We start from the raw sequence: 15,009 nt of genomic DNA on the forward strand, positions 1-15,009 counted from the left end.
TCTGCTGCGTGTCATGCATCTTTACGCTTCCCTGTTTTCAGCAGAGCAAGGTTGACTTTTCACACACAAACAACCACACACCCTGAAGCACATGACCAGGAAAGCATGCCGATCCGAATCTCTGCCGCCGACGTGCAGCATGTGACGGAGAGCTGCCGTATCACAGGAGGAGCGAAAACATCGGCATGTCAGCGGCAGCCGAACGGATTCGGTTTGGCTCAACAAAACTACAATCATGTCACAAATATGAATGCTTTGCAACACGTCAGACTGGCATCAGTCTGCAGTAAGCTACACAACAGGAAGTCCATCGTTAATCAGCTTAAGCTCAACCTGCGCTCACTCAGTGTATCAATCCGCGGTGATCCAAACATTGACCAACGAGGCTCAAACTGTCAACTTTCTGTTGTCACAACAAAACAAAGAGAGGAAATGCAACACCTGTTCAACGCTTCCCACAGATTCAGGCAGCGCTGGTTGGAGCGATTCCCCTCGTTAAATTATCACCGTCTGGACGTTACACCCAACAGGGTGAAAAAGTATTTATTCTGCTTTTACTTTCCTTTACGTCTGAAAAATACATTTGCTGTCATTGTTGGGTCTTGAAGTAACTGTCACAATAAATTGTCCCAGAAATTATTGCGATAAACGATAATATTGTTGCTTTGAGGTAACGGCATAATAATGCAAGAACATATTATCAAAGATCAATAAACTTTAAATTCTAATGAACATTTAACTCTGGAACTGGAAGACATTTTAAATATCCAAAATACATAAACAATGGAAACAGCAAATAAAATTAATTATCAAGTCTATATAACCAAAGCAGTCCAGGGTTTCCCCCAGTTTCCTGAAGACTTCTGGGGAAAAGATGCTAAGGACTCATCACCAGATCTGGTTCACCAGGTCGCAGCTTAGGGGTAATTACTTCCTTATTGGTACAGTTGAACAGAAGAGGAACTAACGCTAAAATAACTTTTTCTCCAGTGAACTAAAAACGTGACCCATTTAATGCTGCATCATTTTCTGACAAACCAGATAAAGAATTGTTAGGATGCATGTATGCAAGATTTTATCAGATGAGTCAGAATGAGCCCATAAATAGTTCATCACAGATGCAGCAAAGACAATAACCTTTATTACTTTATTAAAGTAAATCAGAGTTAACAAAAAATGAGGTCACTAGTGGATACCAGGACGTCAGATGTTTAGTTCACGAGCCAACATTTGTTTCCGTCTGTATGACTGTGGTTCTACTTTAAACAGAAAGAACGAAGCAAACCTTGTTAGTTGGGCTCCAAAAAAATAAGAAAAGCAATTTTATGCAAAGACTGGAGGAGAAACGAGCGGCAGCACAAACAGACGTGTCAGGAAGATGAGGACAGGCCGGCAAGAAGACGGCAACCGGAAGAAAAATCCGTCTGAGGTTGGCTGCTCTAACCTACTTCATCGTCTCCCACCGGCCCGTCTCTGATGAATTAATAACCGGCTGCTGCTTCCAGCGCCTCCCTCTTGCACAAATATGCATCACATTTCCCTCATTCATTTTAAAGATGAAGAGAACATACAGCAAAGTTCATCTTTCTTGTCAAATGTTTGTCCTGCATAAACCAAACAGCTGATTAAAGGAAGTCCTGCAGGACAAAAAACAGGGTCCTACATCCTGCAGACCTTCTGCAATGGATCTTCATAACTCGGGCTAAAAACCATTCCACTGAATTTCCATAATAAATGACACTGGAAGTACCAGTAATACTTGATTAGAGTTGAGGATGTGCACGGCTTTTCCCAGAATTTTCCACAAATATCAACAAGTCAAAGTAGAAAACGTTTCCATCTTCCTTTTGTTTTAAGGTTTCCAATAAGAAGACAAGTTTTATTTAGCTGTGCTGAGCGTAAAACGGGTCTTTGGATCGTAAAGTTTGCAAACCTCTACTCTAGATCTACAGCATGTTGCTGAATTTATTAATCTCAGAGAAATATTTAAAACGGAGAAGAAGAAAAACTTCTGAAGGCCAAATTTCTAGACCTTCCTGTTAGAAACATTTGTTGAAACATTTTTAGTTGCTTTGGTCAAGCCAGTAAAATGCTGAAGCATTCTGTGCAGAAAGAAACGCCCACAGCTGAAACATAAACGCAGCTCTATGTTCACTCTGTGGGAGTGGAGGAAAAGCAGCTCTCTGTTTGCAACATTTGCATCAGGTTTGGTTTGATGCCACTGAGAGGAAAGAAGGCCTGCAGAGTTCAGGTTAGGGCTGCAGTGCTTTAACTTTACAAACGGACATAAAAACTGGAGGTTAAACCACTAAAAGCTTCACAAAACCCTTATTTTCTCTGCCACATCTTAAAATATCTTTGCACTATTTAAAGAGGAACTAGATTTTAATTTCCCTTTATAAACATCAGCTCATGGCTGACTGATTTGAAGATAAAATATTTTTAGGTATGAGGCAGTTTATGCATCATTAGCTTCAGTCAGAGCAGAAAATACACTTAGACTGTAACGTTAAAATTAGGGCCAGGGCTTTAATGCGTTCATTTTTATTTATTAGATTTTAACATGTTAACTAGTAAAAAAGACAGCAAAGCAATTAATTACATTTATTTTTTAAATAAGTTCTGGCCCGGAACCTTTGCATTGCGTTTCTGGTACGCACATAAATCTGACGCACATCTACTAACAGCAGCGATGGAGGACAGAGCTGCTTCCTTTTTCCACTGGGGGTTAATTTCTGCTTCCAAACGAACCTGATTGTTGCTGGAACAGACTAGTGTGGTGCTCAGGTTGTGCTGAAAGGAGTCACAACTGCCAAGTCTTGACTGGTCCGCGGTAATAAAGAGGTTGGGGACCACTGAGCTAAACTATTCAAGCCTAAAACAGCATCTCAATGCTAAACATGTTAGCAGCTAACACAAACGGGAAAAATTTAGAAAATCATCAATTTATTGGAGCAGTGGACAAAAATTTAATGCAACGGCCAAAACGAGCAGCTGAAGACAGAAATAAACAAAAGGATGAAAATCAATCACGATATATCGGCATTAACATCGGTATCAGCCGATGTTTGTCAGTTTTTAACATATTGGTTAAAAAGATGGAGGATCGGTTTGGTCATGTGACACCTATGCAGCAAAGGATCTTGGGTAGCGGTGGGCATTTATTGTATATTATTATCATTGATAAATTTCTTACAAGAATTTTGATTCATTTTCGTCAAGATAAATTACAATTAATGATGTTTAATACTCCCCAAAACTGTCCTTATAGTCAGGATTGATAGTTTTATTGTTTCCTCATCTGTTTGCTCAATATAAAAATTAATAAATACAAGTAAATTTGAAAATGGAGTCACCGTGTGCAGCTTAGTGATATAAATCATGTCTTTTTGTGACTGGTGTCCTAAAGAAGCGCCTGACAAATGGGAATGTTTTTCAGGAGCAGTTTTTGTTTGTGGGCTATAACTGAAGTCATTTAGTTACCTAAATAATCCGTATTAATATTGGCCCAAATTTTCTAATCGGTGCATTTCTAATTCTAATTATACAAACATCAGCGATCTAATAAGAATTAACATTTGAGTTTCTAACACCAGGTGGAGTTATTTAGATCATCGTGTTCTCAAATTTATTATGAAAGAATAAAGAATGAAAATGGAAAATAATGCAGAAGTCTGTGATGAATAGTAATATTTGCAGTCCTGATAGAACCAGGCTAGCTCCGAGTTAAAAGTGTGGAGGAGCTGACTGAGCAGCATTCCTGCAGGAAGTGGGACTCAAAACAGAAAACAGCAAAATGTGGCTGAATAATGACTGAAATAAGGAAACACTGAAGCCAGAGCTGAGAGCTTCAGCTGAACAGAAAAACTCTTGTTTTACCGTCTGTGTGAGTTTTTGCTGCTGTAAACAATGGATGAAATCAAACTGTGAAGCAGATTGAGCAGCAAGCAAACCATGACGATGCAGTTTCATCGTCTCACACGGACGACAGGAAGCCGTTTAGTCGCTGTCATTAACACACACACCCCCACACACACCTACAGCCTCAGAATAAACACATCAGCCTCCATGTTTGCGGATTGTTAGAAACGTTCCTCTAACTTCTCAGGACAATGAGAGCCAGAGTTGCGCCGCGGTAATTGATCTGAATACGCAGCGACTCGGATCTAAACGTCTGCAGGATCTGAACCTTCGATCTGCTGCCAGAAAGCCGACTTAGCGGCTCGTCGCTCTGAGCCCAGTTCAGCCTGATCCATTAGGTCGGGTTGGAATCAGTGTCAGCTGGGGCAACGAGGAAATCAGTCACCAGGAAGAAACGGCAGGCAGCTTTTACGCCGCGGTCAAACTATTTCAGTAACACTGAAACCCTTATTTAATTAAAAATGAAAACATGACAGAGCGTGTGAGGAAATACTTAATAAAGGGACTTTCCAAAAACAGTCGGAACAAACCCACAATCTGAATGTTTCGGTCTAATTTATAAACATCCTCCTGCTATTCTGGAATAAATTAAAATGCAACAGAAATGTGGATTCCTGAGTGTTTTAGAGGAAACTGACAAATAATTACATTAAAAATAAGAAAAATCTTTCCAGCTACATAGTTTACCAAAAATGCAGGATTTGTAATCAAATTGATGAGATAAAACCCAGTTTGTGATAAAATATATTTTTTTAATAAGTTAAAGTAGTATTAAACGTCTCTAACTCATGAGTTTTAAAGGTAATTCATGTGACGTCTGTAACTGCAGACGCTGAGTGCCTTAAACACGTTCTCACCCCAGATTACTCAATCCAGCCATCTGCTCAGGAACGCAAGCCGTCAGACGAAACTCACACCAAAACGTAGAGACTCGGACCTGAGAGGATCCAGATGCTGCACCCAAACCTGTTTCCACTGTAAAACAGTAAAAACAGTAAAAAGCTGCTGCTTCATAGAAAGGTTTCCGTCCGTCGTCTGAAAGGTTTAAACCTTCATCGTTCTAAAGCCAGCAGCTCTCCTGCTAGAGAACATCCTTCAGTTATCAAGCCAAACATATTAACAGTAACTGATGATGTTTGCAAACCCAAAGAGCTGATTTTACATTTGGAAACTTTAGTTTTAGTTCCAAGAAATCATCAAAATCAATTAGAAACATTTGGGATGTTTTGCAATAAACTGCTGTGAAAAAATACTTTGAGATTATTCTAATATGGTTACTTACACACTGTTACAAAAGCGACTGGAGACAAATCAGCAACTTAAAAAAAGGGACGAGTGACAAATCTAACAACTTCTCTTTTTTTAAGTGAATAGTAAAAAAAAAAAAATCTAATAATTTAGCAACTTTTCTTTTTTAACAAAAGCAAGTAGTGAAAAATCAGACTTGTTTTTTAAAAAAGTAACTAGTGAAAATATCAAGAAATTTATTTGAAAAAAAGTGACTAGCAACAAATCTAGCAACTTTTTTAAAGCTGCTAGCAAAACAAATGAAGCAACTTTTTAAACAGCAACAGAGTTTTTCCTCCATCTGGATCAATCAGTGACTCTTGTCCAAAACTGTTTTATTTGAGAAATACTTAAAACCGAAGAGGTTTGGTCCCAAAACATGAACTTCAGATAATTATTAATGTCTTCCTCTAAATAAGACGATTGTTATTCATGTTTAGAATGAATTATTAAAACAACCGCCTTAAATCCTGATGCTAATGTTTATGGTCATAAATGCTCCAACTAGTCCCTTTATTACTGAGTAACTAAAGCTACTTACTTCTACTGAAGGCTCAGATCAGGAACCGCTCGCGGTCTCAAGGACCAAATAAAAATGTCCCAGACAGAATGAGATTCCTCTGTTTCATCGCTGCCTTGAGTCTCAAAAGGCTCACGTTCGCTGAGGAAAAGGACATTTAAACCTTCTTTAATATTTACAGATAAAAATGTCAGAATGTGAGTAAAAGAAGAGTATTTTCTCCTCCAGTGGAAGCCTGCGTTATATCAACACCCTGACAGCCCATCTCCATTTACACAATCCCTGGCCCGGTCAGCGCCGCGCGGCGGGAAGCCGCCTGCGGCTAGTTTTGGCAGGATTCTGGATTCCTACAGCTTCTTTCTCAGTATCAAAATATCTCCATCTTTGCTGTGATTCCCATCAGTGGATTTCCATCCGTGGATATAATTTTTAAAAGATTTCTGGGTAATAAATGTACATTAGGTGTGTAATCCTAGCTCCATGTTTAACACCTAAAGACAAATGATGCTTTATGGGAATAAAAATGAGGTTACAAAGTTATTTTAGACGCCGGGCCCAATGTGTCAGACAGGGATTAAATGTGGTGACTTCCTGTTTGGGCCTGTTTATGGGTTAGCTTGAGGCTAAATCAACCACAGATTGACCGACCAACTGTTGAGAACGGCAGCTGAGGGATTACAGCGCCGGTGCAGTTGTTGCGATTCCACGCCAGTTTTCCTTCCACATAAAAACCATTTCTCATCTTACACGTCTTATCTCACACGGTGGGCGGCTGGAGAGCTTCCCCACTGTGGCTTTCTGCATACGTGAGATTGTTCACATAAAGGCCAACAAGTTCAACGCAGATACACTCAGAGTGTGAAGGTCAGTGGCTTTAATGGCGCCACATTTCAGGGGTTACAATACTACCAAACACAAACGCTGGAGGCTTCCTGTAAGCTTTTACTGAGCTTTAAATTAAAGATGTTTAGGCTTTTATTTGATAGAAACTCTTAAACTGGAAGTAAAAATGTTTTATTTTCCAAATCTGATACAGATTCATATTTCTGATCAAACATGGAGTTAAAATAATATTTAAAAAAAACTTTATTCTGTTTATATTTGAACTTCACAATTTCCAACCTTTAGAAAAAGAGACGAGTGAATATTTAAATGTTGATGGAAGTTAAATTCCTTTACAAAAGTTTAAATTTCACAACTTTGTTTTTGGTTATTTTATACCAATTACAATTTATAACACTAATAATTATTTTACAGGACATGTGCAACTCATTAAATATTCATCTGTGAGAGTTACATGAGGCGTGTTGGTGAATTCTTCTTTACTGATGGGCTGGAACTGTTACATGAGCATCAGGAGAAATTATTATAATGTTCATATTATGTTTACAATAATTTATTTTTATGCTCATGTTCAGGGTTCCTCTGCATGGAAAAAAGGAAAGGAAGGAAAAAAGAGAAAAAGTATGAAAAAAGACAAAAGAAAAGAAAAAACTGAATAAAAAAGAAAAAGCAGACAGAAGAAATGAGAAAAGAAATTAATAAGGGGAAGAGATGCTGAGAAGGGGAAATAAACAAGCAAAGAAAGAAAAAGTTCACATCATTTAAACAAAATAAACATCTGAAATTCCAAATATTCTTTCAGACTTTAATTTGTTTTTCTATTTTTCTATAGTTTTGGAAAATACAGAAATCAAATCCACATTTTCCCAACTGTTCAGGAATCCTGGTTAAAAAATATTCCTAGATCAGCTCCAACATTTATGGTTCAGTTTACAGCTCTGATTAGAGATACGCCATAAAAAGATCATTTCATCTAAAACGCCGTTACCTTTGTGTTCAAGAAAACTCTAATTATTTACAGCCACAATTAGTCTGAATATCTTTACTGGACCAACACAAAAACATTTCTGCTGATGTTTTTCCATTTTTCAGCCATTATTTTCCTTCTCCTGAAATGATCAACTGGCATCAACTTCTCATTTTCTAATCATCGGATCGATTTAGATCCAGATGAAACGCATTCAGTCGGTCCGTTCTTCTGAAATAAAATCATTGTATGATAAAGAAGTTATCACAATAAACAATAATGTTGTTGTTTTGAGACCATTTTCAAGTAATATTATAGTAATGGCATAATAATAATAATAATAATAATAATAATAATAATAATAATGTAAGGTCACATTCTCAAAGATCAATAAACTTTAAATGCTAACAAACATTAAACGCTGGAACTGAAAGACATTTTAAATATCCAAGATAAATAAACAAATCAACAGAAACAACAAATAAAATTAATTATGAAGTTTGTGTAAACAAAAAAGCACCAGACTGAAGAGTTTTATCATCCAGATTTTGGTAGAAAGAGACAAAAGACCAAAAAGATAAATATTGCAAATGGAAATTATTGAGTTTGTTTGAATTTATCGTGCCATTATCTGAATTTCCACAATGAATTCTGGCTTTTAACATCTTAATTTTAGCATTAGCACAATCAGCGACCGCTGTCTAAGAAAAGCACAACACATCACAAAGGACACTTCTCACCCCGACATTCTCTGTTCACACTGCTGCCTTCAGGCAGAAGATACAGAGCAACCAGAACCAGAACCAACCGTCTCAGAGACAGTTTCTACCCGACAGCAATAACAAAACTAAATGCAATCAAAAACAACCATTAATCATCATAAATGATGGATGTGAGAATGTGGCTGTTCTTACTTTTCTTTTTTTTTTGCCAGTTGTTTGTTGATTCTTGCGTTGTGTGTGAATTGTGAGACAGTTATTTTTTGTTTTCGGGCATATGCACCGACTGATGGCACCCTTTGAATTTCGTTGTTCTTGTGACAATGACAATAAAGATTTATCTTATCTTATCTTAGCACAATTAGCACCAACAGACCCCAGTCTCTGTGTGAATTCCCTACAGAATACAAACCTCACTTTGACTCAAAACATTCAAAAGTTTAAAACTCCAGGATGTTCAATGAGTCTTGAGCACTTTGACGTCCTCCGTTAATCATTCCTGGTTTTCTGTATCCTGAATGAACCAGACGCGTCTCTGCAGGCCTCAACATGTCCTGACATGTTGCTTACTTCATCAACGCAAAAATCTCAATAACTACAATTAATTAATTAAGTAATTAACTGGATAAAAGTTTTAACTGGGCCCCACCGCTACCTGGAGGACATATTTTACATGAAGAGATCAGACCAGTTGGATTAATATAATGCATATTACAAGTCAGTTAATCTAACCAACAAAAAGGCAAAACAAGGATCAAGGAAATCCAAACTTTTAGTCACGTGGGCCAAGATTGTTGAGTCAAAATGAGTCTGAAGGGTAAAAATAAAATCAAGCAAATAAAGTATTCAGAGTTTTGTTTTTCTTCAAAATGGATATTATAGATTCAGAACTTTCACAATAATTAGGGCCATAGTAGATTTAAAAATAATAGTAGATTTCTGACAAAAACTCAGAAAATAGATTACTCACAGAAATTTACTAGGAAAAAAAGTCAAATTTTAACTCAGAAATTTCCCGGTTTTTTGTAGAAAATTTCTGAGATTATGTTCAAAATTTTTGAGTTTTTAGGTTGAAATTTACTACTTAAAATATATATATAAACACACTATTGCCCAGTGTTGTATAGTAACAAAGTAAAAATACTTCACTACTTTACTTAAGTATATTTTGGAGTACTTCATACTTTCCTCGAGTATGAAAATGTTTGATGACTTTCACTTTTACTTCACTATATTTCCAAACTTAATTGCGTACTTTTACTCCGATACATTTTCAATGTGTGGTTTAGTTACTCGTTACAAAAAAGCGCGAGAGAGAAACAAAGTGTTTTGACCCCACCTACTGATTAGCAAGTAGCAAGCAGGATACCAAACAAAGTCCGTAGCCTGCTTGCCTGGGCTTGTTCATCACCTCCAATAGGATGCACCTGTTTAGCTTCTCCCATTAAACACAAAGCAAGTCTCGCAATCAGCAGCAGCCACATGGAGGAGGAGACGGAGACCACAACGACTGCTGGTGGCTCCAGGGGAACCACCAGCTGGTGATGAGAGCCCATGGCCTTATTTAAACACAATACACTCTTTCGTGGGTGTTAAAGATTCGTCGTACCGCATGCAGTTTATGTTATTCCTGCCCGAAGATGTGGAAATTCTATCTTACAAAAACTCCCCGTCCAACTTGAAGAAACACATCGAGGTAACGTCTTATGAAATGGTTATAATCCTCCTGTTTCAGTAACTATAGCTTGGTCACTAGACACTACTGTATTGTGAAACGTTGAGCATAAATGAACTTTGTTTGGCATTGTTTCAGTTCCATACGTGGTGTATTTAGCTTAGGCTTAATGTTGACTGTAGCAGGCTACCTAGACTCCTCTGTTCAAGGGGGACAGAAGCCATAGCGATAGCAATTTAGACTGAATTTAACGAATATAGGAAAGGCATGCAAGTTCAAAACCAGGTTTACAGATGCCAATAAGCTGCATTTCCCTCCCAATTCTCTTTTTCTTTTGCATAATGACCAGTTGTGTGCACCACCTACTGACTGTAGCATTGACTGATTCACTGATTTGTGAAGTAGAGTAATCGTAACAGATCTTTTTCTTCATGTTGGCCGCATTTTCTGTACTATTTATTTTTCTCATTTTCAGCACTGACCTTACTTGAAGGGAAAACTTAAGGCTTACAAAAACTTAGTATTTTCTGTCCTGGAGGGTTTACTAAGAAGCTGGTTCAGTTGTAAAGCAGGTTAAGTTAACCTTGTGCTATAGGTAAAGCACCTAATTTTCTTAACTAAATGATGCCTGCAGGTATATCTATTAGCAGGTTTAATTTTGCCTGCACTTGGTTGGGTACATTATTTTAAGTGTATTTGACAAGTTTACCAAAATATAAAAAATGTCATTCAAACTGCATTTGCTTTGTTTTACTTTTCATTACATTACTTGAGTACATCCATTTTTACAGTAATTTCCATACTTAAGTACAAGAAGTTTCAGATACTTTAAGACTTTAACTCAAGTAACATTTCAGTCAGTGACTTGGACTTTTACCAAAGTCGTATTTTGGAGAGGTACTTATACTTTTACTTGACTCTGAGATTTCAGTACTTTATACAACCCTGCTATTGCCCTAATACTCCGCACTTTAAACACCCCTGTCCTGTGGCTTCCTCCCTCAGTCCAATCTGAAGATTATCCTTGTGTTTGTTTTTGTACAGGATCTTATTTAAGTTATTCCGTCAATTCAACCCGTGAGTTATAAAATGTTAACATCACTAGAAGAAATGCGGTTTTAAAAACAAACAGATAAAACTATAGAAATAATTGGGTAGAAGCGTGTAAAGCAGAATCTAAACGCTTCACATCCAGCGGAGCCTCTCGGAACCAGAACATTCCAGCGCAGACAGTGAAACATCCGTTCAGGAAGCATGAAGCTCTCCAGAAACGGAACAGAAAACGAAACCAGGAGCTAGTTGCTCCGCATATCAGTTTAAATAAGACATTTTAATTAGATTATTACTCAGCATTTTAACACACCTGAGCAAAGACAGGTGATTCTGACCTGCAGCTCCCTCTAATTAAGAACAACAGTTGAGCCGAGAACATCCCACCAAACAGCGATCATAACTCTGGACATGTGACGCTCAGAGCCTCCTGCTGTTCTGGTCATGATTTCAAATTGTTTCTTTATTTTCTCTTCCTGTTAGCTTCGAGGAGCCACAGATGTGACAGAACTGCCCCTGTGCTACTAGCCGCTAGCGGCTAGCTCCCAGTCAACACAAATAAACGACAGAAACTGTTTCAAACTCAAGAGTCCTTCGGTGTCAGAATTTAAACCGAAGAACAAACACAGCTGGAAAAATATTTAGAACATACAAGAACGTTTTACAGATTAAGAAAAAATGGTTTAAGACACAGTTAGCCTAGCCTGCTAACACCAGTTAGCGTCTGAGATGCTGAGAAGCAGAAGAAGAGCAGTTAGCAGGGAAGCTAATCGGGTTTCTTACCAGGTCAAAACAAACAGCACCGCGGAGCAACACGCATCAATTTCTGCGGTTCTTTATGCGGCTGGCGTCCGAACAGACGGAGACTTCGACGGGATCAGAGCAGACGGCGAAGAAATATCGTCGAGAACATCGCAAAAAAGGCTCGAAATTACAGCGGTTCCTGGTTTTCCTTTTTCTGCTCGGACTGGCTGAGATGCCCGTTTGCAAGTCGATGCCTAGAGAGACTCGCCTCCTCTCGCACACACCCTCCGGGGCCGAACCTGCCAAATACTGACCCCGCCCCTCTCACTGAGCGCACGGCGGGAGGCGGCTGCCAAATAATGACCCCGCCTTTGCAGACAGCCGTAGACAGATTATATTTTAATATTTTCATCTATGACTATTTTATCGATGTTTTATTCAAGTGCACTAATCCCTCATCATTCTTCAGAATAGAACAGAATAGATTTGGGGTCAAAGGTCAATCTAATGAGCTGCTGCCTACATCAGAACTGTCCTAACAGAGCCATCCCAAGCGTTTTTGGGGCCCTTAGCAGATTTTAATTTGGGGCCCCTCATACCAACATGACAACACCAGATGCTTTATCATTCCTAAGTGTGTAACTATAATTAGCGTCATTTGTAATTAACTTACATAATATTGGTGCAATTATGGCTGTTTATTTTATCATTACAGGAGAAGCAAACTGAAAAAATATTTGGGTTTTGAAACACAGAGTGGTATTTCATATTTTTAATTATTTGAAAGTAACATTAGCTAATGTAACATTAGTATCATTAGCTTTTACATTTACAGTAAAAAAAAAAAAAGCAAACAAATATGGTATAATATATCTTACAGAGATTAATCCTTATTTGTAGAAATAGTTTTTCATGTGTCATAGAATTTAGGTCATATCATTCAATGTTATTTTAAATATATATATATTTATCATGCTAGCTTGGGACCCGAATCAGCTGCTTAACTCACACATGCCTTGGGCCGGCCCTGTTTCCAGAAAGTATAAAATTAAGAGCCATAATTTAAGACCCCAATAGCATTTAAATTAGTGTTTTTATGACATATTTTTATGTTTTTATGCTGTAAAGCACTTTGAGCTGTTTTGTTTCTGAAATGTTCTATACAAATAAACTAAAACATTAAATTCATGGCTTGTTTTACTACTTCTGGATTTTTGTAAAAGTCATAGTCAAAAACACGAGAAGGTTTCCCTGACGCTCAAATTTCCACTGGCAGAGATGGACAAAGTTTAATGTCCAATCAAAAACATAATTAAATTACCATGCTATAAACCATTTATTATAATTTCTGCCTGTATTCTACTAAATCAGTTGCACACTTAGTGTAATGTTTATTTGTAAATGTGTTGATACATTATAATAGATTGGAAAAAATACAAAAATTGCAACAACAGATAACATTTTATGCTATTTAAATAAACTTTTCTTTAGACATTGAGGAAAAAACGTTGCAGTTTGAAAGTTGCATCCGTTATATTTCAAACTATAATCTATTCACAATAATGTTTGTGAGTGTTGCATGTCTGTGTAAAAGTAACGAGCTTAACTGGAAGTGGGACCTGAACTGGGACAGTGCCCAGGGCCTCATAAAACCCTGGACCACCCCTGTTGATCAGTACCTTCAAGAAGAGCTCAAACTAATAACTAAAACAGAAAAACTTGGTTTGAATGAAAACATAAATACATTTTACTGGTTAAATTAATCAAATTCAACTTCCAGAATAAAAGTGTCATTTTTATTCTATGAAAAACGTTTAACTGATTTAATTTTTAGATAATCCACAAATGTATTGCTGTGAAGAAAAAATTCCAGTGCACTAGAGATGTAAATTACATAAAACTGATTAGTTATTGTTGCAGAACAGTTTGAATGCAGTTTTTGTTGTTCTACTTTTATTGTACCAAACATTCAAATGGGGATTTCATTACAGTTCCTTACTATTATAAGTTAAAATGTATGCAGAAAAATATGTGAATCCCATTAATACTGTAAAAGCATGTTTTCATTATATAATATAAACCCTCAGTGTATGATACACTGAGGCTCTGTGCTTATTCTTATATAAAAGTCATGCATTGAAATGCATGAAATGAGGTTAATGACATAGGAATATATTTATAACAGCACTTAAATTACACAATTAATCATTTTCCAGGGGCTTTTTATGTTTTACATGCACACAAATGTAATATCTACACATTTTACTGGTGTTATTTTATCCACTTATCTTTAATTCCCTTCAGAAATATTTCTCTGCTTGTTGGCACATTAATATTCCCGAGACAGAAAATGCTCAACAGTTTTTCATCTCCGTCTTACTGTCCTCATTAGCAGACAGAGTTTGCACAGTTGCCATGGAGATTTCGAGTCAATGAATAATTAATATAACGAAAGTGACAGTCAGTCACAAGAAGCGCCGTAGAAATGGCGCCATATGCATGTATGTGATGCAAAACATTTTATAATAATTAATGAGTGACACTGTTCACATCTATCTTTATTTTCTACGTAGTTTTTAGGTTCATGCATAGAAAATGTTTATCCATGTTTCCCTATCGGTGTGAAACTTTAACTGGAATATTTAATGATCAGAAAAATGTTTTTTATGATGTGAGCTTGGTCAATTTAGTAAAGTGCGCCACCTGCTGGAGATACTCTGGTACAGCACTGAAACGGCCTCATTCTACACAACTTTAACCACTTTATGGTTTTATTATTAAAGATTATAGCGATTTATTATTTACCTATAAAATACCAATTACAGTTACATGTTTGATTAATACAGAGAGTTTAAAAAATAATCACCACTTTACAATAAGGCTCCTATAGATGGCTAATGAATAGTTCATATATTAGTCATTAATTAATCTCTAAACACTTTATAAATCAGCAATAATTGTTTATTATGCATTAATTAAGGATGGGGAGAAAAGCTACTGGGTTTTTTTTGCCAAATAGTGAGCCAAGTCTGTTCACCTGTTGTTAAGCATTTAAACCCTCTTTATAAGAATAATGTTTTATTTCTCCTTCTCACCCTTAATTAATGTACAATAAACAGCTATTAATGATTTATTAAGTAAATATAGATAACATGTCTATGAACTATTTATTAGAAATATATAAGGGGAGCCTTATTGTAAAGAAGTACCAAAAATATATATTTGAATTTGCAATGGAACATTTGTTTTTCAGCTAATGTTCATATTTGTAAGGATATATATA

At 36.8% G+C, this 15,009-nt stretch overlaps 1 protein-coding gene across 3 annotated transcripts in view; it reads right to left on the reverse strand.

Moving 5' to 3' along the window:
- The window catches only part of fam13b (family with sequence similarity 13 member B), a 54,863-nt gene extending 42,857 nt beyond the window's left edge, over positions 1-12,006 (reverse strand). For 2 of the 3 annotated variants that reach the window (XM_028009820.1, XM_028009818.1), the window contains exon 1: positions 11,766-12,006. The gene's annotated coding sequence lies outside the window, so the exon portion shown is untranslated. The remainder of the gene's footprint in view (positions 1-11,765) is intronic. The other variant, XM_028009821.1, reaches the window with a different exon arrangement.
- Positions 12,007-15,009: the final 3,003 nt, after the last annotated feature.

Source organism: Xiphophorus couchianus, chromosome 23 (genome assembly GCF_001444195.1).
Source record: "Xiphophorus couchianus chromosome 23, X_couchianus-1.0, whole genome shotgun sequence".
NCBI lineage: Eukaryota > Metazoa > Chordata > Actinopteri > Cyprinodontiformes > Poeciliidae > Xiphophorus > Xiphophorus couchianus.